Genomic DNA, 23,709 nt, shown 5'->3' with positions numbered 1-23,709 from the left:
GTTGTTCACATTATTGTAAACACGTTCTTATACAAATATTTGTCTGAAATAATTTTGAATTTGGGACAATTTAGTTCAACAATTTCTGAATATAATATAGATTAGTGGAACAAACCCTAGTAAAATTGTCATTAATGACAATGATCTGAGTGAGGTGTAGCTAGAAACCTAGGGATTCTTGTTTCTACGCAGAATAAATATAAATGCCCAGCGGTAACTTTAATTTTAATCTTAAAGTTCATCACAAAGAAATTCTAATTTACCAAATTTAGTCTTCTACCCTTTCCATCCTTGGTGTCCTGCAATATTGGTCTTGGCCCTTCACCTGGGTTTTAACAGTCTGTCTGTCTCACACACACAAACACAGACATGGAAACACACATACAATGGGCATTATGATAACATTGTTACTATACCAATGAAAGTATGAACATGTCAAAGGAAGGGTTCTTTGGCACAGCATATTGCAAAGTATGTTTGCCTAATTTTTTTAAGTTGCTTTACTCAGTTGAAAAGCCAAGACCTATAAATGCAGGATACCACCAAGATTGGAAAGAGTAGTAGATTAGACTAGATAACTCAAGATGAAGGCCCTGAAATTACACTAACATGCAGTTAGTGCAAAAAGTTCATCTGAAATTCTTCCCTCTGCTAATTTAGCAGACGCGCTAATCCATTTATTTTAAATGTGTTAACGTCTCTGCTAAAATAGTGGTGAGTATTTTCAAACAATCACGTTAGTTGTTTTCGTATCTTCACACTCTTCCCTTGAAGAATAATGTGAAGTAATGGAAGGATTCGCAGGCCGATTAACAGTCTGACAGGCCGTGACATGAGCGCTCCTTCCATGGTCATAACCATCTTTATACCAGCCGATAGGGCCTATATGGTGGGAGGGTTTTATAGGCTCCTACAACCCATACTCCTGCACGTTAGTATCCCACAATGTAATTTGTGATTAGATGGCATCTAACTTGGCTTTTCAAAGCCTGAAAACTATAGAAGCAAACGAAGACTGAGAGAGGCAAGATGTTCCACTGTTTTGAGGTCCTGAGAAACATCGAGTTGGAGTGCAATCAGTTTCCATTTAACACTGTGAGGATGAAATGAAGAGAAGAGCCTAGAAATGCCTACTTACAATATTAAACATGGTAACACTGCCATTAAAACAGTGGACCGAGAAATATCATATGAACATATTGAGTATTAAATTAATAACATGTCAAGTTTATAACTCATTAAATTTCCCCCTTCCGTCAAAGGTAAATCAAACAATATTCCTGAATATCTAGCTGATGATGCATCTTATTCCAGTTGTTTTCCTTGGCATCACAATTCCATGGTCCCAGCAGCTCAGGGATCATCACTTTCCATCAAGCACTCCTTAGCTACAATAATAACAGACATCTCACACAATTGAGCTGTTCAGTTTTGGGAGCACAGGAAGGATAGATTGTATTGAGGTACTAATGGACTGCAGGTTCCTAACCTATAATGAATGCTTCAGCCACCGTGGCTTAACAAGTGATGCTCAACTCTGCTTTAAATTTCTATTGTAAACAATTTTACAACACCAAGTTATAGTCCAACGATTTTATTTTTAATCCCACAAGCTTTCGGGGGCTTTCCCCTTCCTCAGGCGGTGTGGAAGGGGAAAGCCCCTGAAAGCTTGTGGGATTAAAAATAAAATCGTTGGACTATAACTTGGTGTTGTAAAATTGTTTACAATTGTTAACCCCAGTCCATCACCGGCATCTCCACATCTTAAATTTCTATGTACACGGGCAGAACTCCAGGTGATGAGAGAGCTGGACGTCTTGTTACTATGGCAACGCTGTCTCTATATTAATAAAAATATGAACCTTGCAGAAAAGCAGTTCTTGGTCACATCAAGCTTTTTTAGTGAGAAATCCTATCTATTTGTGAGTACAGGTATAATAATCAGTGTACTTGGAGGAAGGTGAGTCTAACACACCTTGTGTTCGCAAGGCACTAGAGAGCAATGACTCTGGACAGGAGTACATACACGTAGGTGACCTGTTCCCCAGTCTTTGCCAGTGGTACACTTGACCTATCTGGGAGGTGGTGCACAAGAATGGGCAAGAGTGGTAGCTTTTTCTGATCTCCCTCCCCGTGGGACAACTCCGAGTCTCCTCTCAATGTTACCGCCCAATGACATGGCTGAAATTGCAAAGTTATCATATGGAGAACAGTAAACACAAACCCAGACCTTAATACTTCCCGATGATCATTGTTTTGATCGCTAAGACACACCACCAGTACGTCATCATTTTCTAAATGATTTTACAATTTGTAATTGTGCACGTGAACAGAAACAGCTGAACCTTGTAGGAGAGAAAGGCTAAATCCTGGGAAAAAATATCACATTCCACATTGTCTTGTGACACATTGCAATTGAATACGATTTGTCAAAGAGTAGCAGGATATGGGTTCCAGACTATGAATTTGCATACAATGAGTTCTTCCTCTCACCTTTGCCAGCAGGGGGGGCTCTGGGTTGGGGTGAGGGAAACTCAGGTGTTTTCAACCAAGGAAGGAAGGAGAATCACTCTAAATGGCTCTTGCCCAACTCCCAGCCACTGGTTACAAAGCAACAGTTGCCCTCTAAGCTGGGAAATGGAAAGAACCAAAGAGGAGAGAAGGAGATCCCCAGTGACTTAACTACATTGCATGGTGCGGCATTGACACAGAAACAAGGAAGACCCCAGGTTCCATTCCAGGTCTGTGTTGAGTTATCAGATCTTGGCCTACGTAAGAGTAGCGACACTACAATTGGCCACAGCATCCCTGGGCTAGGGCCAAAAAAAAAACCCTGCCAGGGTTCCCATTTCTGATCGCTATCATTGATCCCTGCTGGAAAGTGTATGTGCGTGGGCACTGGGCGAGTGAACAGGAAATTGGGATCGGTTGTGATACCCCACCACGGTCGAATTCCCTGCCGACATTCACTAATTATTCTCACGTGAAGCATGGTTATTTGCGTGAGGCACTGGAGGACTGATGGCAGCCCCGGAACTGCTGGAGAGGAGGGGGAAAGAGGGGAGAACATTGATTTTTTTGAAAAATCATTACAAAATAATTTAAATAGTAATCACATTTCCATATAGCTTACTTTCAGTTCCCAGCCTGGAAGGAAAAGTAATTTAAATCATTACAATTATTATTTTATTAATGAAACACATAACACAGCAAGGACTTCATTGTGGACTGTGAGAGATTATTTTATTTCAACTGAAAATAAAAACTAGGTTACAAATCACTCCCTTGAAGTATCCTTTATTGCTTCCCTTCTATAATAGTAATTTTTGTTTTGATTAAACAGTGATCATTTACTCAATCTTTAGTGTATTTTAGTGATTCTACTGCCCACTGGTGAGACCACCAATCTTCTCTGGTAGAATGTTAAGAATCAATTTAGTATTTTCTGAAACATACCAGCATTTATTTAAATCAGGAAACACCATAAATCCACTTTGGAGTTTTGTGTGCTAACATTTTGTAGCCGCATATATTGATTAATTTATTGCTCTGGACCAAAATTATTTTGAAGTTAATAATTTTTTTTTAAAAGGAGTTCCGGGGTCCACCAACCATGCTGACTGCATTAATGAAACTTTAATTTTTCTATCAACTAGAACAAGTTAAAATGGTTTCGTCATTTGATGCCTTGGACTTCTTGTTTCACTTCATCAGCCAATAGTCTTTAAAGGACATGAACTCCAGAGGAGATCCCACCCAGATATTATTTCCCACGCTTTGTATCATGAAGCGTATTGATCATTATAAATTAATTACATTTAAAATCGATTACATGTGGCAACTATTTTTTATGTGTGCGCATATTAAATTGTCAGTTCCATGAATAACATGGGACCTTATTCAACAACAACAACAACCTGCGTTTATATAGCATCTTTAACATAGTAGAACGTCCCATGGTGCTTCGCAGGAGCAATTATCAGACAAAATTTGACACTGAGCCACTTAAGGAGAAATTAGGACAGGTGACCAAAAGCTTGGTCAAAGAGGTAGGTTTTAAGGAGCATCTTAAAGGACAAAATTCCTTTGTTCTATCGTTGAAATACAATCTTTTCTGATCAATCTTGTTTTTGCTGTGAGCTAACTCACATGACTCACTTTAATACATCATTTCGATAGAAGTTCTGGAGAAAAACATAGGAGATAACCATTGCTGCTCCCTTTGTTACATCAGATTAATAGTGAAGCCCTGGATAAAGTTACAAGCTTCCTTCTCTCTGGGCTTTTTCATTTTCTTCTTCCTTTATTCTTGTGTTGACTAGTTTGTGCGTATTTAAATAATAAAACTACACTTAAGAAGGGAACAACGGATAGCTGGGGATCTTTAAAAGGTAATTATCTAATAGAGGGGCATAGATGACATCATAAACTGTGATAGTAAAGCTCAGTAGTTTACAAACTATCAAGAGACCAGAGATTAGATTGTAACCTTCAAATCACTGCAAGGTATCCCTTTTTAAAAATATATATATCGTGAAGCACAATGGGGTGTTTTATTCAGTTTTAGATCCTTTTTTCGTGTTGATAGCTGTTTGTGCTCATTGCCGATGGTCAAAGTACTTTGTGTTGTTAATAAGTGATGACATCTACAATGAAAGATTAGCAATTAGGGCATAACCCACTGCAAGTTTATTGAGTGATAACTGATTACTGGAAACTATTACCATCAGTCAACATTACAAATAAGTAAAACTTGAATTACTAATTTTAAAAATACATTGTTTGAAATCTCGGGGGGGGGGGGGGAATGAGCTGATATTAATTTTATCTCTTTTTTTTCTAGTCTGATGTTATCTTGACTTTACAACTGTAGTCTAGCTACTGATAATCCAACTCCACTTCTTGGTCAGCACAAGAAAATCACAAATACAATTGATTCTGCATTGATGAATTAAGCCTGAAACTGACGAGCACCATATTTAGACGAGCCAAACGCTCTCGATTTAGCACAACAAAAATAATTAAAGAAGGGGGAAGAAAGCCGTGAAAGCACATTAACTCTTCAGCTTGTGGGATTATACAGACAGGCTTCACAAATTTAACAAAACCGATTGCAGCAATTAGCAAAACAAATTACTGTCTGATAGCTGCTATGAAACCATTAACAATCTGGATTTTGGTCTGAATCAGCTAATTGTTTTTTTATGGGGAGACTGGAAAAACTCTATGGGGAAAATTGTATCTAATTACTGTCTACAGAAAATCAGCAGTAGGTAAAGGTTGGTTTGAAACAAGATTGCCTCAATTGTAAGAAATGATAAGGGATCTCGGAGGTCATTTTGACAGCATTGCATTTACCATCCCGTGACTTTAAATAAATACTGTCTTAAAATCAAGACACGAAAAATAAAATTGAATTGCCTTCCATACATTTTTTTAATAAATTAACCTTTTCATTAGAATGTCCCTGAACTATATTTATATTTTTTTCAGTTCTTATTGACACTTGACAAAATTTGCTAATTGTATTCAATTTTATTTTTATTCATAATTTATTAACGTTACATTCTCTCTTCATTGTCCGTGATGCATTAACTGCCCCACAGTAAGAGCCTTTGGCTCATTGAATGTTCATATGTCTCCTTTAATAAAACTGAACTGAGTGCACCCTGCACAAGAACCTGGGAAAAGATGATTTGAGATTGCCTATAACCGAGGTTCCCAAACCTTTTATTGCTTCGGAGGTTCACGTCCCATGTGCGGCCTCCCCTTTCCAAGAAACAGTAATTGTGCATATAACAAGAGGATTTTATTTACTCAGCTAACATAACAAATTGCTTAAGATGGAAAGTGACACAAATAACACAGTACCACTACTATAATACTAAACTTGAACATGAAAGAACTCTTGATGACTCATATTTGTCTCAGTGATTTGGATGAGCTGTTTGCTAGTCGGTTAGGATCTTGGCCCTCATTGTGAGTTCAAATCTCAGTCCCCAGATAGAGTCGGGATCTCCGTTCTCAGATAGAGTCGGGATCCCCGTTCTCAGATAGAGTCGGGATCCCCGTTCTCAGATAGAGTCGAGATCTCCGTTCTCAGATAGAGTCGGGATCTCCGTCCTCAGATAGAGTCGGGATCTCCGTCCTCAGATAGAGTCAGGATCTCCGTTCTCAGATAGAGTCGGGATCTCCGTTCTCAGATAGAGTCGGGATCTCCGTTCTCAGATAGAGACAGGATCTCCGTTCTCAGATAGAGTCAGGATCTCCGTTCTCAGATAGAGTCGGGATCTCTGTTCTCAGATAGAGTCAGGATCTCCGTTCTCAGATAGAGTCAGGATCTCCGTCCTCAGATAGAGTCGGGATCTCCGTTCTCAGATAGAGTCGGGATCTCCGTTCTCAGATAGAGTCGGGATCTCCGTTCTCAGATAGAGTCAGGATCTCCGTTCTCAGATAGAGTCAGGATCTCCGTTCTCAGATAGAGTCGGGATCTCCGTCCTCAGATAGAGTCAGGATCTCCGTCCTCAGATAGAGTCGGGATCTCCGTCCTCAGATAGAGTCGGGATCTCCGTCCTCAGATAGACTCAGGATCTCCGTCCTCAGATAGAGTCGGGATCTCCGTCCTCAGATAGAGTCAGGATCTCAGTCCCCAGATAGAGTCAGGATCTCCGTCCTCAGATAGAGTCGGGATCTCCGTCCTCAGATAGACTCAGGATCTCCGTCCTCAGATAGAGTCAGGATCTCCGTTCTCAGATAGAGTCAGGATCTCCGTTCTCAGATAGAGTCGGGATCTCCGTTCTCAGATAGAGTCAGGATCTCCGTTCTCAGATAGAGTCAGGATCTCCGTTCTCAGATAGAGTCGGGATCTCCGTTCTCAGATAGAGTCGGGATCTCCGTCCTCAGATAGAGTCAGGATCTCCGTCCTCAGATAGAGTCAGGATCTCCATTCTCAGATAGAGTCAGGATCTCCGTTCTCAGATAGAGTCAGGATCTCCGTCCTCAGATAGAGTCAGGATCTCCGTTCTCAGATAGAGTCAGGATCTCCGTTCTCAGATAGAGTCGGGATCTCCGTCCTCAGATAGAGTCGGGATCTCCGTCCTCAGATAGAGTCGGGATCTCCGTTCTCAGATAGAGTCAGGATCTCCGTTCTCAGATAGAGTCGGGATCTCCGTCCTCAGATAGAGTCAGGATCTCTGTCCTCAGATAGAGTCAGGATCTCCGTTCTCAGATAGAGTCAGGATCTCCGTCCTCAGATAGAGTCGGGATCTCCGTTCTCAGATAGAGTCAGGATCTCCGTTCTCAGATAGAGTCGGGATCTCCGTCCTCAGATAGAGTCAGGATCTCCGTCCTCAGATAGAGTCGGGATCTCCGTTCTCAGATAGAGTCAGGATCTCCGTCCTCAGATAGAGTCGGGATCTCCGTCCTCAGATAGAGTCAGGATCTCCGTTCTCAGATAGAGTCAGGATCTCCGTTCTCAGATAGAGTCGGGATCTCCGTTCTCAGATAGAGTCAGGATCTCCGTCCTCAGATAGAGTCAGGATCTCCGTTCTCAGATAGAGTCAGGATCTCCGTTCTCAGATAGAGTCGGGATCTCAGTCCCCAGATAGAGTCGGGATCTCCGTCCTCAGATAGAGTCAGGATCTCCGTCCTCAGATAGAGTCAGGATCTCCGTTCTCAGATGGAGTCTGGATCTCCGTTTACAGATAGAGTCAGGATCTCCGTCCTCAGATAGAGTCAGGATCTCCGTCCTCAGATAGAGTCAGGATCTCCGTCCTCAGATAGAGTCAGGATCTCCGTCCTCAGATAGAGTCAGGATCTCCGTCCTCAGATAGAGTCAGGATCTCCGTTCTCAGATAGAGTCAGGATCTCCGTTCTCAGATAGAGTCAGGATCTCCGTCCTCAGATAGAGTCAGGATCTCCGTTCTCAGATAGAGTCAGGATCTCCGTCCTCAGATAGAGTCAGGATCTCCATCCTCAGATAGAGTCAGGATCTCCGTCCTCAGATCGAGTCAGGATCTCCGTCCTCAGATAGACTCAGGATCTCCGTCCTCAGATAGAGTCAGGATCTCCGTTCTCAGATAGAGTCAGGATCTCCGTCTTCAGATAGAGTCAGGATCTCCGTCCTCAGATAGAGTCAGGATCTCCGTCCTCAGATAGAGTCAGGATCTCCGTTCTCAGATAGAGTCAGGATCTCCGTCCTCAGATAGAGTCAGGATCTCCGTTCTCAGATAGAGTCAGGATCTCCGTCCTCAGATAGAGTCAGGATCTCCGTTCTCAGATAGAGTCAGGATCTCCGTTCTCAGATAGAGTCGGGATCTCCGTCCTCAGATAGAGTCAGGATCTCCGTTCTCAGATAGAGTCAGGATCTCCGTCCTCAGATAGAGTCAGGATCTCCGTTCTCAGATAGAGTCAGGATCTCCGTCCTCAGATAGAGTCAGGATCTCCGTTCTCAGATAGAGTCAGGATCTCCGTCCTCAGATCGAGTCAGGATCTCCGTCCTCAGACATTATTTTAAAAGTTCTAGCCAATCACAAGACACTCTACATTGAACTTCTACAGAAGCAGAGTAAAAACTACAGCTCCCATGATGCATACATAACTTGCTCACACACAGAAGTTGTCACCGTAATACCCTGGTCGATTTCTACCTGGTTGTGATGCGACATGGCTTGTCATGCTGCTCTCTGGGAGTTGTAGTTCCACAGGAGCACAAGTAAATCTCTGTCCCTCTTTTTCTGATACTGACAGATTGGGCTCGATTTTAAAAGGGTGGTGGGACAGTAGCGGGGGGTCAATGGGCGCACGGCAAACCCGAATAATAAAAACCTACCGTTCCCCACGCGATCACGACTTAATTGGTGCCCCTTAACCTTGATTCCGGGTCTGCCGTCCGAAAGCTGCGCAGTGGGCGGACTGCGCACCCACATGACAGGCCGTCAGCTGGAGCGTCTGGATTTAAAGGGCCATTGCTCCAATGGATTTTGCTGGACCAAAGAGCCAGAAGACCCAATGGAGCAGCACAGGGGTGAGGCTGCTCCAAGATTCAGCGATGCCTCACTTCAGCTGCTACTGGTCGGGGTGAGGAGGGGGAGGGAACTATTTTACCCAGCGGACGGGAGGACAAACCCTGCCTCTGCCACCAAGAAGGCCTGGCTCGAGGTGACCGAGGAGGTCACCAGCAGGAACAACATATCCCGCACCTGGATCCAGTGCAGGAAGTAACTAGGTCAGCAAAAGTGAGTACACTTACTGATTCTCCTACATTCCATGGTACACATCACCCCCACCCCAACTCATTCTGCACTGCCAACACTACTCCGTCACATCACTCCTCACACCCGCTCATCCTCAACTTACCTGCACTTCCTCACCTCCCCATTTGTGACCCCACCACTACCACTCACTCCAATCCTGATCCAATGAGATGTCTCTGCCTTATACTCACCCTCTGATGCACCTCTTTCAGAGTCAGCCTCACCCCAAAGCAATGCATTCATCAGTTGGCCTCTTCACCATCACTCACTCACATGTCTGTGCTTTCGCCCCTTCTAGGAGAAGACAGCGCAAAAGAGCGAGAGGGCGAGGACTGGAGAGGAGCCACAACAAATAGTGGTCCTCACAGACGCGGAGGAGAAGGCCCTGCAGATCAGCTGAACCCTCGAGTGCCTGTCCCTCAGGGACGCCGACACTGGCACCCCACAAATGTCTGGTGACACAACTTTAACATTCATCACACACAATATGAATTGATGTTAACAATGATTGGCATGTTGAACACCTCAATATGCTCATCGCAACATGACACATCTGTGATGATGCTTCATATTGCCTCCTGTTCTCTTACAAGCCCTTCAACGACCACTGTGACGGGAGAGGGCGATTCCTCAGAGGAGCTCCCGGCCTCTGAGGAATCGCCCTCACATCTGAACGAGCCATCCACCAGCGCAGATACTCACACCTCAGTGGGTCCTAGTAGTCAGATAGTTGGGGTGACATCTGGTGAGTCACCACACACAAGTGAGCACGAGCAGATACTGGTGGCAGGGGCAGCTGTGGAGAGTCCGCGTTGGTGGGCGCACTCCTCTCCAGGCTCTGCTCAGCTGGACACAGATGCTGAACTCCGGGGCCATCCTTTAAAAGGAGAATGATTGAGGGACAGCAGCACATTTGTGAGGAATTGGAACAGGTGCCACGCACACTCTCCACAATAGCGGAGAGGATGGAGGAGTCCAACTCCTACATTAGTGGAATAGTGGCACAGGTACAGGAGGGAAACTCTGAGATACTGTCACAAGGACGTGAGGAACTGTCTGAGATAGTGTCGTACGTAACTGCGGAAATGTCTGAGATAGTGTCACAGGTAAGTGTGGGAATGTCTGCGATAGAGAGAAGGCTGGCCTCCATTAAGCTTTAAGCATAGGTCAAAAAATGAGTCCATTCAGGCCCTGACAACGGCCGATCAGATTCACGGTGAACAACATTCTGCCGCCTTAAACAGGTAGACAGAAACTTTACAACTGGGATTCCAAGGCATCACACATGTCCTCCAAACTGTTCTCCAGCAGGGTGGTAGGAGTGATGTGGGCCTGGTTCAGAAGAGAGATGATGGCGAAAGGGGACATGGAAGTGGGGACACCACTCAAAGCGCCCCCATGTCTCACCCGTTGCCCCCCTCTCAACCAGTACCCACAATGCTGCCTCCTCTCCAGGTGGCCGAGTCTGCCCCTGCACAGGTACAGGTGGAACAGTCTTTGGAGGGGCCCTCACGGGCACCAAAACCCAGAGGGCGTAAGCCAAAAGCATCAAAGCAGTCTGGCCATGGACATGAACAACCTGCCACTACCTCTGCTGCAGCCACAGGGGATGCACCACGTAGAAGCGGTAGGAAGAGAAAGGCTAAGGATTTGTGATCACGGAGGGTATGCACAAGGGTGTCTGACAGATGGTCGTGTTTTTCATTTATATTTAGGTTTTGTTAAAGTCACATTAAATGTTATGATTGTCACCACTACTACCACGTCTTGCCCATTCTTGATTGGCTTTTGTGATGGGGCCCTTTCATGAGCTTCACCATGAATGGCGACACTTGATGCCACCCAGTGGGTCACTTTACAGTGGGTGTATGTGTAGTTGCAGGACTGTTTGTGCAGGTGGGGGCGGGGGGAGGGGGTGATGGTGTTGGCGCTGGTCTTTCCAGGTGGTGTGAGGACTGGGCTCTTCTCACTTCCTGATCTTACGAGAACCATTCACATATCAGTGACTCCATGGCCTTATGAGCAGCCAGGTGAGCCGCTGCTCTGCCCATGTGTTTGTCATCCTCCTCCTCCTCAATGTGGATGGCAGATGTGGATGGTGGATGAGGGCATGGGGCCTCCTCAACCGGTACACCTCTCTGTTGCACCATGTTGTGCAGGGCACAACACACCACTATAATGCGACCCACTCTCGCTGGTGCGTATTGATACGCTCCCCCAGAACGATCGAGGCACCGAAATCGCATCTTGAGCAATCCTATCGCATGTTCAATGACAGTCCTGGTGGCGATGTGGCTATCATTGTATCGACTCTGTTGCTCGCTGATGGGGTTCCTCAGAGGTGTCATGAGCCACGTGTGCAGGGGGTATCCCTTGTCCCCGAGGAACCAGCCCTTAAGTGTGTTCGGTGCGTGGAAGAGGCCCAGAATGTTGGATTCCCTCAGAATGAAGGAATCGTGGCAGCTGCCAGGGAATCTGGCGCACACATGAAGGAATCTTTTGCAATGGTCACAAATGAGCTGAGCGTTGATGGTGTGATAGCCCTTCCTGTTGATAAACAGTCCTGTCTCATGTGGAGGTGCTCAGCTTGCTATATGAGCGCAATCGATTGCACCCTGCACCCATGGGAAGCAGCCACAGAGTAGAATCCCACTGCCCTCTCCGTCTGGCTGAGGTCGTCCATGGGGAAGTTGATGTACTGCGAGCCTCTGCAAAACAAGCCGTCGACGACCTGCCTTATTCACTTGTATGCAGACGACTGAGAGACCCGGCGATGTCCCCGGTGGCATCCTGGAATGATCCGGAAATGATGAAGTTGAGGGCAGTGGTCGCTTTAACTGCAACGGGTAATGAGATGCCGCCAGGCCCAGCCGGGAGCAGCTCGGCATGAAGGAGGCTGCAGATGTCTGCGACCACCTGGCGACTCACTCTCAGCCTCAGTATGCACTGCTCCTCAGAGAGGTCCAGGAAGCTGAGCCTCAGTCTGGGGACCCTCTGCCGAGGGTAGTGCCTCCTGCGACATCGCTCCCTCTGTTGTTCCCCTCTGTGCTCTTGTGCAGGTCCCTGTGGTGCTGTACTGTGTTGTGGAGCTACAAGTGGCGGAAGTGCAGGCTGTGCCTGGTGAGGATGGTGATGTTGCCCGTCCTCGGATGTACTGGTGAATGCAGCCATCGCGCCCCCCATCCCAATGGTGTCATTTTGAGGGGGTCCGAAAGGTTGGTAAATATGTGTAAACAGAGCAATTCTGAGTGGAAACCAAGAATTTTCAGTCTAAACACAAAAATCTCCCAGCCAAAAGTTTGTATGAGAGAACTGAGTGCCCTGCTGCAATAACTCACCTTTTATCCCCATCTGTCAAACAGGCAAAATGTCCAAATGGCTGCCGGCTGGAACACGACTCGTTCCCCATGGCGTGTTTCACACAGCACGGGAAACACGCTGAGGCAGCCCAGAAATCGCTTGCCTTCAAGTACTTGAATTGTTTGTTTAAATATCGTCCCGCAGTTCCAGTTTAAAATCGAGCCAATTGTGTCAGTCCCTGGCATCCAAGGCCCAGGTGAAATTTGCAACTTTAGCTACAGATCCCAGGACAGGCCTAACTGGAGGAAGATTCTTGCTGGCATTTCTAATACTGGATCACCAATTCTTTTTTATGTTTAGTCTTTGTTTAGAATAGTGTAATTGTTTTCTGTTTGTTATGTTATAAATTCTATTTTTAGCATTTTTATACATTGACCTGAGTGAAGAAGGAAAATGGCAGCTGAAAACAGTCGCCAGGAATTTCCTGGTGGGTTCTCCCAATCGGCCCCCATAACTCCGGTGGAAGAGCAGCGCAAAACTCATTTATGCCAATGTTATGGCAGCCGATCAGGAAAACCCCGAAGAAAATTCCTAACAAGCGGGAAGAAATCATTTCAGTGATTTAATGAGCTGATTTTGTGCTCCTGGCTGCTTTGTAAATGATAGCTTTGAAAAGTGAGGGATTTGGTTGCTTTATGTTCTGCTGGTTACTTGTTCCTCATTGGTACGTTTTGCAACCTTTAGGCTTGGTCACATTTAGTTAATTGGATATTTCACAACTAAACAGTTAAGTGATTCTTTGAGTCAGTCATGATTCTTTGCCCTACCTTCATTTCTTTTTATTTAATCATTCATGGGATGTGGGCATCGCTGGCAAGGCCAGCATTTATTGCCCATCCCTAATTGCCCTCGAGAAGGTGGTGGTGAGCCGCCTTCTTGAGCCGCTGCAGTCCGTGTGGTGAAGGTTCTCCCCCAGTGCTGTTAGGTAGTGAGTTCCAAGAGTTTGACCCAGCGACGATGAAGGAACGGCGATATATTTCCAAGCCGGGATGGTGTGCAACTTGGAGGGGAACGTGCAGGTGGTGGTGTTCCCATGTACCTGCTGCCCTTGTCCTCCTAGGTGGTAGAGGTCGCGGGTTTGGGAGTTGCTGCAATGCATCTTGTAGGTAGTACAAACTGCAGTAATATGTTGGGGTGTATGGGCTGGGTGTTTGGACTAGTGGATGGGGTGCTGATCAAATGGACTGTTTAGTCCTGGATGGTGTCAAGCTTCTTGAGCGTTGCTGCAGTTGCTCCAACCCAGGCAAGTAGAGAGTATTTCATCACATTCCTGGCTAGCGCCTTGGAAAGGTGGTGGAAAGGCTTTGAGGAGTCGGGAGATGGGCCACTTACCACAGAATACCCAGCCTCTGACCTGCTCTGGTAGGTCTTCATAGCAGCCTCCTCTCCCTCCATTGTGGCCACACTGACTTAGCTGTGTAGGCCTCAGACTCTGCCAACACCTACACAGCAATCATGCTGCTGCACAGTCAGCAGCTTCTCTTGGTAGGGGAAATCTCACCTGGAGAACTGGAAATGATCCCCAATTTGTGGAAATGGGTGGTTTCAGAGAAGTCCTGTCCTGCTGGAACTCCACCCTGAAGAGGAGACACCCAGTCATTAAATCTCTCAGAGCGCACTTTCAAGTGTGATGCTATTGAAAGAAAGATGTGGACCTACCAAGGAGTGTTGAACGCAAGACTTCAATTATATAGATATTAAGGAGGGAAATCATTCTAATGTCGCTTAAGGTGCTTGGCTGAATGCCATGTGGGTGAAAGATGTGCACATGAAAATAAATCTGACCCAGTGATGAGCAATGTGCAGTTGTTTGAAACTTTTTTTCACTCAGTGTTCATTTAGCACTAGTCTCAATCAGGTCACACTTGACCCAAAGTAATAAAGCATGTGTGGGAATTTGGTAGTCCAATAAACATTGGTGATGTGGCCAGTGGAGGGACCCTCTGATATTGCCACTCTTTCAAAGAGCTGGCTCAAGCGTATAATCATAGAATGGTTACGGCACAGAAGGAGGCCCATTCAGCCCATCGAGCCTTGGCCGGCTCTCTGCAAGACCAATCCAACTAGTCCCACTCCCCTACTCTTTCCCCATAGCCCTGAAAATTTTTCTCCTTCAGGTACCTATCTAATTCCTTTTTGAAAGCCACAATTGACCCTGCTTCCACCACCCTTTCAGGCAGTGCATTCCAGGTCCTAACCACTCACTGCGTAAAAAAGTTTTTCCTCATGTCGCCTTTGGTTCTTTTGCCAATCACCTTAAATCTGTGTCCTCTGGTTCTTAACTCTTCTGCCAATGGGAACAGTTTCTCTCTATCTACTCTGTCTAGACCCTTCATGATTTTGTGCTCCACTATCAAATCTCCTCTCAACCTTCTCTGCTCTAAGGAGAACAACCCCAGCTTCTCCAGTCTATCCACGTAACTGAAGTCCCTCATCCCTGGAATCATTCTAGTAAATCTTGATGTAAATCGTTGGTATGACGGGCCAAATGGCCTCCTTCAGTGCTGTACCATTCTATGATTCTATGAATAGTCTTGCTCTGCTTTGAATTGTTGATGCTTTCCAGTTGCATAGTTCAATTCATATTCTCTTCAAGTCAAAATTCGGAAGATCCAGCATTACTATGTTGTCCATCAGGTAAAATTGAAATGACTTCATCTTATTTACTTCTGGCATATTGGGTACTAATGAATCGTTGGAAGAACTAAGGAAACATCCATTGAACATCTAGGTTAAGGGAACACAGTGACACCCACTGAACTATTGTGACCTTAACTATGACACGTATAGTGAACCAATACAAGATATCCCTCATGTACCCCCTTCCTTTTGTCACAACATGGATCCCAAAAACATTGAGCAGGGGGAAACAAAACAGAAAATACTGGAAATGCACAACAGGTCGGTCAGCACGGAAAGAGAAAAGCCAAGATCTTTGGTGTGACCAAAGAAATCATGGCTTTCTTTTTACCTCCTTTTTGGAGGAGTTTTTTTCTTATATTTTAATGAATAGTGGGCTTAAACCCCCCACAAAAGGCACACACTTTACTCCAATAACGCCTCATGAACGACGTGAAATGATTAATTTAAGTATTTCCTGAGTCCTGATTGCTTCTGTTTCCTTTGTTACAAATATTTAATTCCGGGTATTTAAGAACATATTTACACACCATTTTAATCCCTGTTTTGATTTTGGTGTTCTAATAGTTTTTTTTATAAAAATGTTTTACTGTCACTTTATCTGTACCTAAGCAATGAAACTATAAATAATATTTAAACTGAAACCGCACTGTTTTGAATAATATAAGGGACTTTAAGAGTGGGAGCATTGCAAAAGTAAGGCAAAGCAGATTTGGATGCTCAGCACTGCACCTTAGTTTAGTAAATTTATGAGACAATAGCGCTAAAAGTTGTGGAAAGAGGGTGGTAAGACTATTTTAAGTCATATCTCGCCTTTTTAGAAATGTACAGTATTTTATTCCACAAAGAATGCTTTTTCTATGGGACCTATTTTAAGATCCTCCCTTAAACTCTGAAGAAGCACAATAACCCTTTATGTGGAGACTTGACTTGTAGTTACGCACATGTAAGCTTAAGTCAAGTCATGTTCAAGTCAGATGAGCTGTCTGTGGCCATCCTGAATAAAAATGCCCTTTTAAGAGCCAATTCTGAACAAGTGAAAGATACAGACCATGACACGGTCTTATTATGCACTGTGAAAACGACACTGCTTGGAGACATGCCCTGTTTCTGTACGTCTTTTAAGACTGCAATTTTCTTTGTTGCTAACAAAAATAAGTCAGGTGCTTCAGGGCTCTTGGGCTCGAGCTGACAAGTGATGAGGAGATCAGGGTGAATGATTTTTACACATTGTGACAGGTCCATGTCACTGTCACCAGGCCACTTGCTTTGCTCCGTGACATTATTTGTAACTTCCAGCATACTTACCAGATACATAACTTCAAACTGACTATTTAACTGAGACATGCCAGCCACTGGCCCACGCATTTGCAGGACTTCAGTAGAACTCCCTCGTCACTTGATGATACGAAGTGACAGGGACGTGCAAAGAGTAGCTGATGCACTGGAGGTTTACAAGGTGACATCCTAAGGAGGCATGAATGGAAATGCCCTGTACTATAGTACTTGGAAACAGCTACGACCAGCGCGCTGCATTGAAAGATTCTGCCCCTGATGGATGTCAATAGATGGCGCTTTGGTACAAGAGCACTTACAGTTCTGGAATGTGTTCGGATGTTATCAATGTGAAATGTTAGTTACAGTTTTACACACACAGCAGATTAGTGGGGATCGCTGGATTATAACTCTTTAGCTGTAAATGCATTTTCTTAATTTCACTGTGCAAAGAAAGCATGTTAAAATCATAATTTTTTCCCCAATTTCATATTGCTTAATAAACGCCATTAATTTTTTTAAAAATCTGCAACTAAAATTCCCTATAGATAAGCAAAATAAAATTTTTACAATTACCAAATAATCTTTGGAATTCTCCTCTGTGGGGGGACTTTAATCTAGATACGGGACTCATCCTGTTCCAGTTATGCTAAATACATGGACGGTGACTCAAAAGATGTAAATGCAATTTTTAACCGCAAAATGTTCTTGGGATTGAAAAGGTCTGCCGATTGAATAGAGGCAGTGGTACAAATGTGAAGGCCCCATAACCCACAGGTGCACCGGTCGAAAGGTCTTTGGGACACATCGTTGCCCGGTGTGATATGCTGTTACGCCACATAGCAAGAATGGGCACACACTTAAGGAATGGGCACCCTGTTAAGGAATGGGCAACCTGATTAGCAATGGATACCCTGTTAAGGAATGGGCATCCTGATTAGCAATGGATACCCTGTTAAGGAATGGGCACCCTGATTAGCAATGGATACCCTGTTAAGGAATGGGCATCCTGATTAGCAATGGATACCCTGTTAAGGAATGGGCACCCTGATTAGCAATGGATACCCTGTTAAGGAATGGGCACCCTGTTTAGCAATGGATACCCTGTTAAGGAATGGGCACCCTGTTTAGCAATGGATACCCTGTTAAGGAATGGGCACCCTGATTAGCAATGGATACCCTGTTAAGGAATGGGCATCCTGATTAGCAATGGATACCCTGTTAAGGAATGGGCATCCTGATTAGCAATGGATACCCTGTTAAGGAATGGGCACCCTGATTAGCAATGGGCACCCTGTTAAGGAATGGGCACCCTGATTAGCAATGGATACCCTGTTAAGGAATGGGCACCCTGTTTAGCAATGGATACCCTGTTAAGGAATGGGCACCCTGATTAGCAATGGATACCCTGTTAAGGAATGGGCACCCTGTTAAGGGAATATTTATTCCTACTCATCCCTCATACATTGCAGATGTTTTTCAATTGGGCTAGCCCATTATGAGGCTTTTGCTTCCAGTAGTCTATATTTTGGGGTTAAAGCTCACATCATCACTTGCCACTGCTCGATATCTGCAATTTTCCAATTCAATATCTGTTTCTTTTTAAAATTTTCAGTTGTAGAAAGTGTGATGTTCGAAATCAGAGAACAATTCCTAGAGAATAAACAAAATACAAGATTCGGCAATCGAGCAAACGCTCGAATGTGACGGGAATCTTCAACTGGGAGTTTATCCAGGGATGTCATTTGCAGGTAGCTCATGTACTCTGAGAATACTGCAAATAGCATTATTTAAGGTTAAATGTTATCCAAGTTATTCAGACTTCAGTTTCATCTTTAAGGCATAGACTTTTTGAGGTGGTTTTTGTGCTTACGTTTCCGGTTGGATTTTGGTACTGGTGCTTTTTGAACAATTATTACTATGGAGAGATTTCCTCTGTGTAGGGAGAACGTGTTTATGACTTTGCTACACATAAGGCACAGAGAAAATTTGCCCGCACACACTCTCACAGGCTTAGTTTCCGTGTGAGAATTTGAAGCATTTCAATAACAACTTGCATTAATGTTGCGCCTTTCACAAAGAAAAACGTCCCACGGTGCTTCACAAAGTTTGTACTACTTTAATATGTAAATGAATTATTTTGATTATTTCAAAGTGACATTATTATTTAAGGAGGCTTCCAATGACAGTATTACACTAAAATACTGTGAAATAATACAATCATGTTGACGTGTTTGAAACTAATTGCACCATTTAGAGTATTTCAGTATAACTATTATTTTACAGTATTTCTGAATGAGAATGATTGTACTTTGGGGTATTTCAAATTGACATTTCATTTAAGTTGATAAAAATAAGGTGATAGCTTAATGTGAACAAATTGACAAAAGGAATACAGCAGGTGAAAAAGTGACTAGGATAAAAGAAACTCATGCAGGACTTGTGTGTTAAAGGTGTAAGACGTTCTGTACAGTTTGCTTCTTCTTAAATAGGACCAATTCTACTTTTGCCCAGTGTAAGGAAAACATAGAAAAACAACACAGTCAAGAAATGCCTCTGAAGGAGTTTGTCTAACCCCAACTTATTTACAACTCCTTGGTGCTAGTAATGTGTAAATCAGGCGAGATTAACAGTCCTGAATTAATAGAGTTTGTGTTTATTAAGCACTGTCGGATTGCTTGTGCCTGACTGCATCGTTTTTGTGTTGGATTTAGCTTTCCCTCATAAGTCCCCTTTATAGGTTACACCATTTCTGCCCCTGCTGTTATGCCCTTCTTCATCAGCTAAGAGCAGGAGGGCCTGGGCTGCTGTGTTCCCCACACCTGCCATCAATGTCGCTCTGTAGCCTACTGACAGGAGGTGAGTTTGCATAGGACGTGACTGGTCCTGCCAGCTTGTCCTTCCCCAGAGATGGAATGCAGTGCAGTCTCTGTATAATTTCACACTGCAGCAGGAGATAGTGAATGGATCAGCAAAGTGGAGAAAGCCACGTATTGCCAAGTGCAATGTTGCAGCCTTTAATGCACTTCCCCCCAGCTCCGTCGTTACATATGTCTTGTGCTGATTCAGGAATGAGGATTTTAGAGAATGAAGAGGAGCATGGTTCCTGTCACTTGCTACTTTCAGAATCTCTGTCATTTTCTTTCTTGTTTGTCATTTATTATGTAGTGGAAGAAGGTGATCTTTGATGACCCACTGCTGCACAACAGCAACAAAGGTGGCCTTTTACAAGCCGGCCTCAGCATCTGCTCGGAAAAAGCAGTCCAATACGGACACCTGCTGTGGTTCTTAAGCATCCGTGGTTCTTCCATCACCACCCCCCACCCCCCACTCCCAACTGAGCAGTGTTGAATGCCAGCACCAAGCCAAAAAACACCATCTGATACAAGTCTATCGTAATGAAAGTCCAGCATGGGGCTAAATGAGAAGCCACCTCCACAATGCTGAGGGCTAATGACAAAATAGTCCCTCGTGCTCACTGCTGCTGTCAGTATTAGGATGGCATATGGCACCTGCCCATTTTTGTTTCTACCTCTGCATTTAGTATTTATGCAAAGCCTTTTTACATTTATAATTACAATCTCTCCGTTTACAAGAGGACAATCAAACATTGGAAAGTGCAGCCTTTCATGAACCTAGTAACTTGTCTTTCCCTAACTCCTATCTGATTACATGTTATCTTAAAGTTAACAAAGCCAAACAATTACAGTCCACAAGTAGGGCATATAAACCCTTGTTTCCTGTGTTCCCCTGTGGTATATTTAATGGGGTTTACAGCTGACATAGAGACACTGCAGTAACAGATTTTTATTGGACACATTGTTATTGCAGTGGTGCCTTGAATAGAACATTAATTTTTTTTCTCTGTGATGTTTTAGATATCTTGCTTGGAATCTGAGTGCACTTTTATTAGCACTGCTGTTACTTTTTTTTTCGGGGCACCACCGTACAGAACCATGTCTCCAGTTTAGAAGAAAAAGTGAAGGGAGGGGAAAAGTAAAGCAAGAAAAGAATCAATTAAAGAGATAAAGAAAACAAAGGCAAAAAGAACAAGAGGAAAGAAATATCCACAAGAAAGCGATTAAAGGCAGAGTATTTGGGTCAGATAGTAAACACAATTAAGAACAAAGAGAAAATAAAAGGGAACGAAATTTAACGGAGACAAACAAGAAGTCTTGCACTTTCATAAAAAACATTCAAATGCGTAAAATTGGGCGTAAAATGACTCTTTTCAATCAAAAAATGGCTTCAATCAATGCCAACTTTTTTGCAGAATCTTTTTTTATCAAATAATTGGGAACACAAGATTTTCGGAAGAGCATTTTTGTGATATGGGATGGTACAATGTGTGCAGAGTGGACGAGCCAGTCTCAATAAGCTGCAATTATACGACTGAGTCACTTGATAATGCACTAATGAGGATCTGAATGAGGCATCAGTCATGGCTCGGTGGAAGCACTCTCGCCTCTGAGACAGAGATGGTTGTGGGTTCAAGTCCCACTGCAGAGACTTGAGCAACTAATTCAGGCTAATACCACAGTGCAGTACTGAGGGAGCGCTGCACTGTCGGAGGTGCTGCCTTGCAGATGAGACATTAAACCGAGGCCCCGTTTGCCCTCGCGGGTGGATGTGAAAGATCCCATAGTACTATTTCAAAGAAGAACAGGGAAGTTGTCCCAAGTGTCCTGAGGCAGAGACAGGAGAAATTATAATGGGGAATAAGGAAATGGCAGAGACGTTAAACAAATATTTTGTATCTGTCTTCACAGTAGAAGACACAAAAAACATACCAGAAATAGTGGGGAACCAAGGGTCTAATGAGAGGGAGGAACTTAAAGTAATTAATATTAGTAAAGAAAATGTACTGGAGAAATTAATGGGACTAAAAGCCGACAAATCCCCTGGACCTGATGGCATACATCTTAGGGTTCAAAAAGGTGGCTGCAGAGATATTGGATGCATTGGTTGTGATCTTCCAAAATTCCCTAGATTCTAGAACGTCCCAGCGGATTGGAAGGTAGCAAATGTAACATTGCTGTTCAAGAAAGGAGGAAGAGAGAAAACAGGGAACTACAGGCCAGTTAGCCTGATATCAGTCGTCGGGAAAATGCTAGAATCTATTATTAAGGACGTGGTAACAGGGCACTTAGAAAATCATAATATGATTAGGCAATGTCAACACGGTTTTATGAAAGGGAAATCGTGTTTGACAAATCTCCTGCAGTTTTTTGAGGGTGTAACTAGCAGGGTAGATAAAGGGGAACCAGTAGATGTAGTATATTTGGATTTTCAAAAGGCATTCGATAAGGTGCCACACGAAAGGTTGTTACAAAAGATAAGAGCTCATAGGGCTGGGGATAATATATTAGCATGGATAAGGGATTGGTTAACAGAAAGAAAACAGAGTAGAAATAAATCTGTCATTTTCGGGTTGGCAGGCTGTAACTAGTGGGGTGCCGCAAGGATCAGTGCTTGGGCCTCAGCTATTTACAATCTATATTAATGACTTAGGTGAAGGGACCAAGTGTAATGTATCCAAGTTTGCTGATGATACAAAGCTGGTGGGAAAGTAAGCTGTGAGGAGGACACAAAGAGTCTGCAAACGGATATAGACAGTTTAAATGAGTGGGCAAAAAGGTGGCAGATGGAGTATAATGTGGGGAAATGTGAGGTTATTCACTTTGATAGGAAGAATAGAAAAACAGAATATTTTTTAAATGGTGGGAAGCTATTAAATGCTGGTGTCCAGAAGGATTTGGATGTCCTTGTACATGAAACACAGAAAGTTAACATGCAGGTACAGCAAGCAATCAGGAAGTCAAATGGTATGTTGGCCTTTATTGCAAAAATAAGGAAGTCTTGCTGCAATCTTACAGGGCTTTGGTGAGACCGCACCTGGAGTACTGTGTACAGTTTTGATCTCCTTACCTTAGGAAGGATATACTTGCCTTAGAGGCGGTGCAATGAAGGTTCACTAGATTAATTCCTGGGATGAGAGGGTTGTTCTATGAGGAGAGATTAAGTAGAATAGGCCTATACTCTCTGGAGTTTAGAAGAATGAGAGACGATCTCAGTGAAACATATAATATTCTGAGAGGAAATAAAAACAGAAAATGCCGGAGAAGCTCAGCAAGTCAGGCAGCATCTGTGGAGAAAGAAACAGAGTTAACGTTTCAGGTCGAAGACCTTTTGTCAGAACTGGAAGATGATAAAATGATAAAGTTTTTAAGCAAGTACAGAGCCAGGGAAAGGGTGGGGATGGAAGGAGAGGAAAGAACAAAAGGAAAGATCTGTGATAGGGTAGAGGGCAGGAGTGATTAAATGACAAAAGGGATGATGGTGCAAGGCAAGGGGGGTGTTAATGGGACAGGTTAAGAAACAAAAGATTGGTCAGGAGTAGCTGTAAATGGCAACAGCAGAACCATTACCAGCACCAGCTAACTGTAAAAATGGGAGCAGTGGTTATGATCTGAAGTTATCGAAATCAGTGTTGAGTCCGGAAGGTTGTAAAGTGCCTAAATGAGAGATGAGGTGCTGTTCCTCGAGCTTACGTTGAGCTTCATTGGAAAAGTGTAAGATACTGAGGTCAGAGTGAGAGTGGGACGGGGAATTAAAATGGCAAGTGACCGGCAGGTCAGGGTCACGCTTGCAGACAGAGCGGAGGTGTTTTCAACAAAGTGATCACCCAATCTGTGTTTGTTTTCCCCAATGTAGAGGAGATCACATTGTGAGCAGTGAATACAGTTTACTAAATTGAAAGAAGTACAAGTAAACCGCGGTTTCACCTGGAAGGAATGTTTGGGGCCCTGGACGGTGGGAAGGGAGGAGGTGAAGGTGCAGGTGTTGCATCTCCTGCGCTCGCACGGGAAGGTGCCGTGGGGAGGAGAGCGGGAGTTGGGGATAATGGAAGAGTGGACCGGGGTGTCGTGGAGGGAGTGGTGCCTTTGGAATGCTGAAAGGGGAGGGGAGGGGAAGATGTGTTTGGTGGTGTGATCGCACTGGAGGTGGCGGAAATGGCGGCAGCTGATGCGTTGAATGTGGAGGCTGGTGGGGTGGAAGATAAGGACAAGGGGGATCCTATCATGGTTCTGAGAGGGAAAGGAAGGGGTGAGGGCAGAAGTGCAGGAAATAGGACGGACACGGTCGAGGGCCCTGTCAACGACAGGGAGGGGAATCCTCG

Source organism: Heptranchias perlo, chromosome 3 (assembly GCF_035084215.1).
Source record: "Heptranchias perlo isolate sHepPer1 chromosome 3, sHepPer1.hap1, whole genome shotgun sequence".
NCBI classification, from domain to species: domain Eukaryota; kingdom Metazoa; phylum Chordata; class Chondrichthyes; order Hexanchiformes; family Hexanchidae; genus Heptranchias; species Heptranchias perlo.
The sequence above is the reverse complement of the archived record's forward strand: the minus strand, read 5'-3'. Positions refer to the sequence as shown.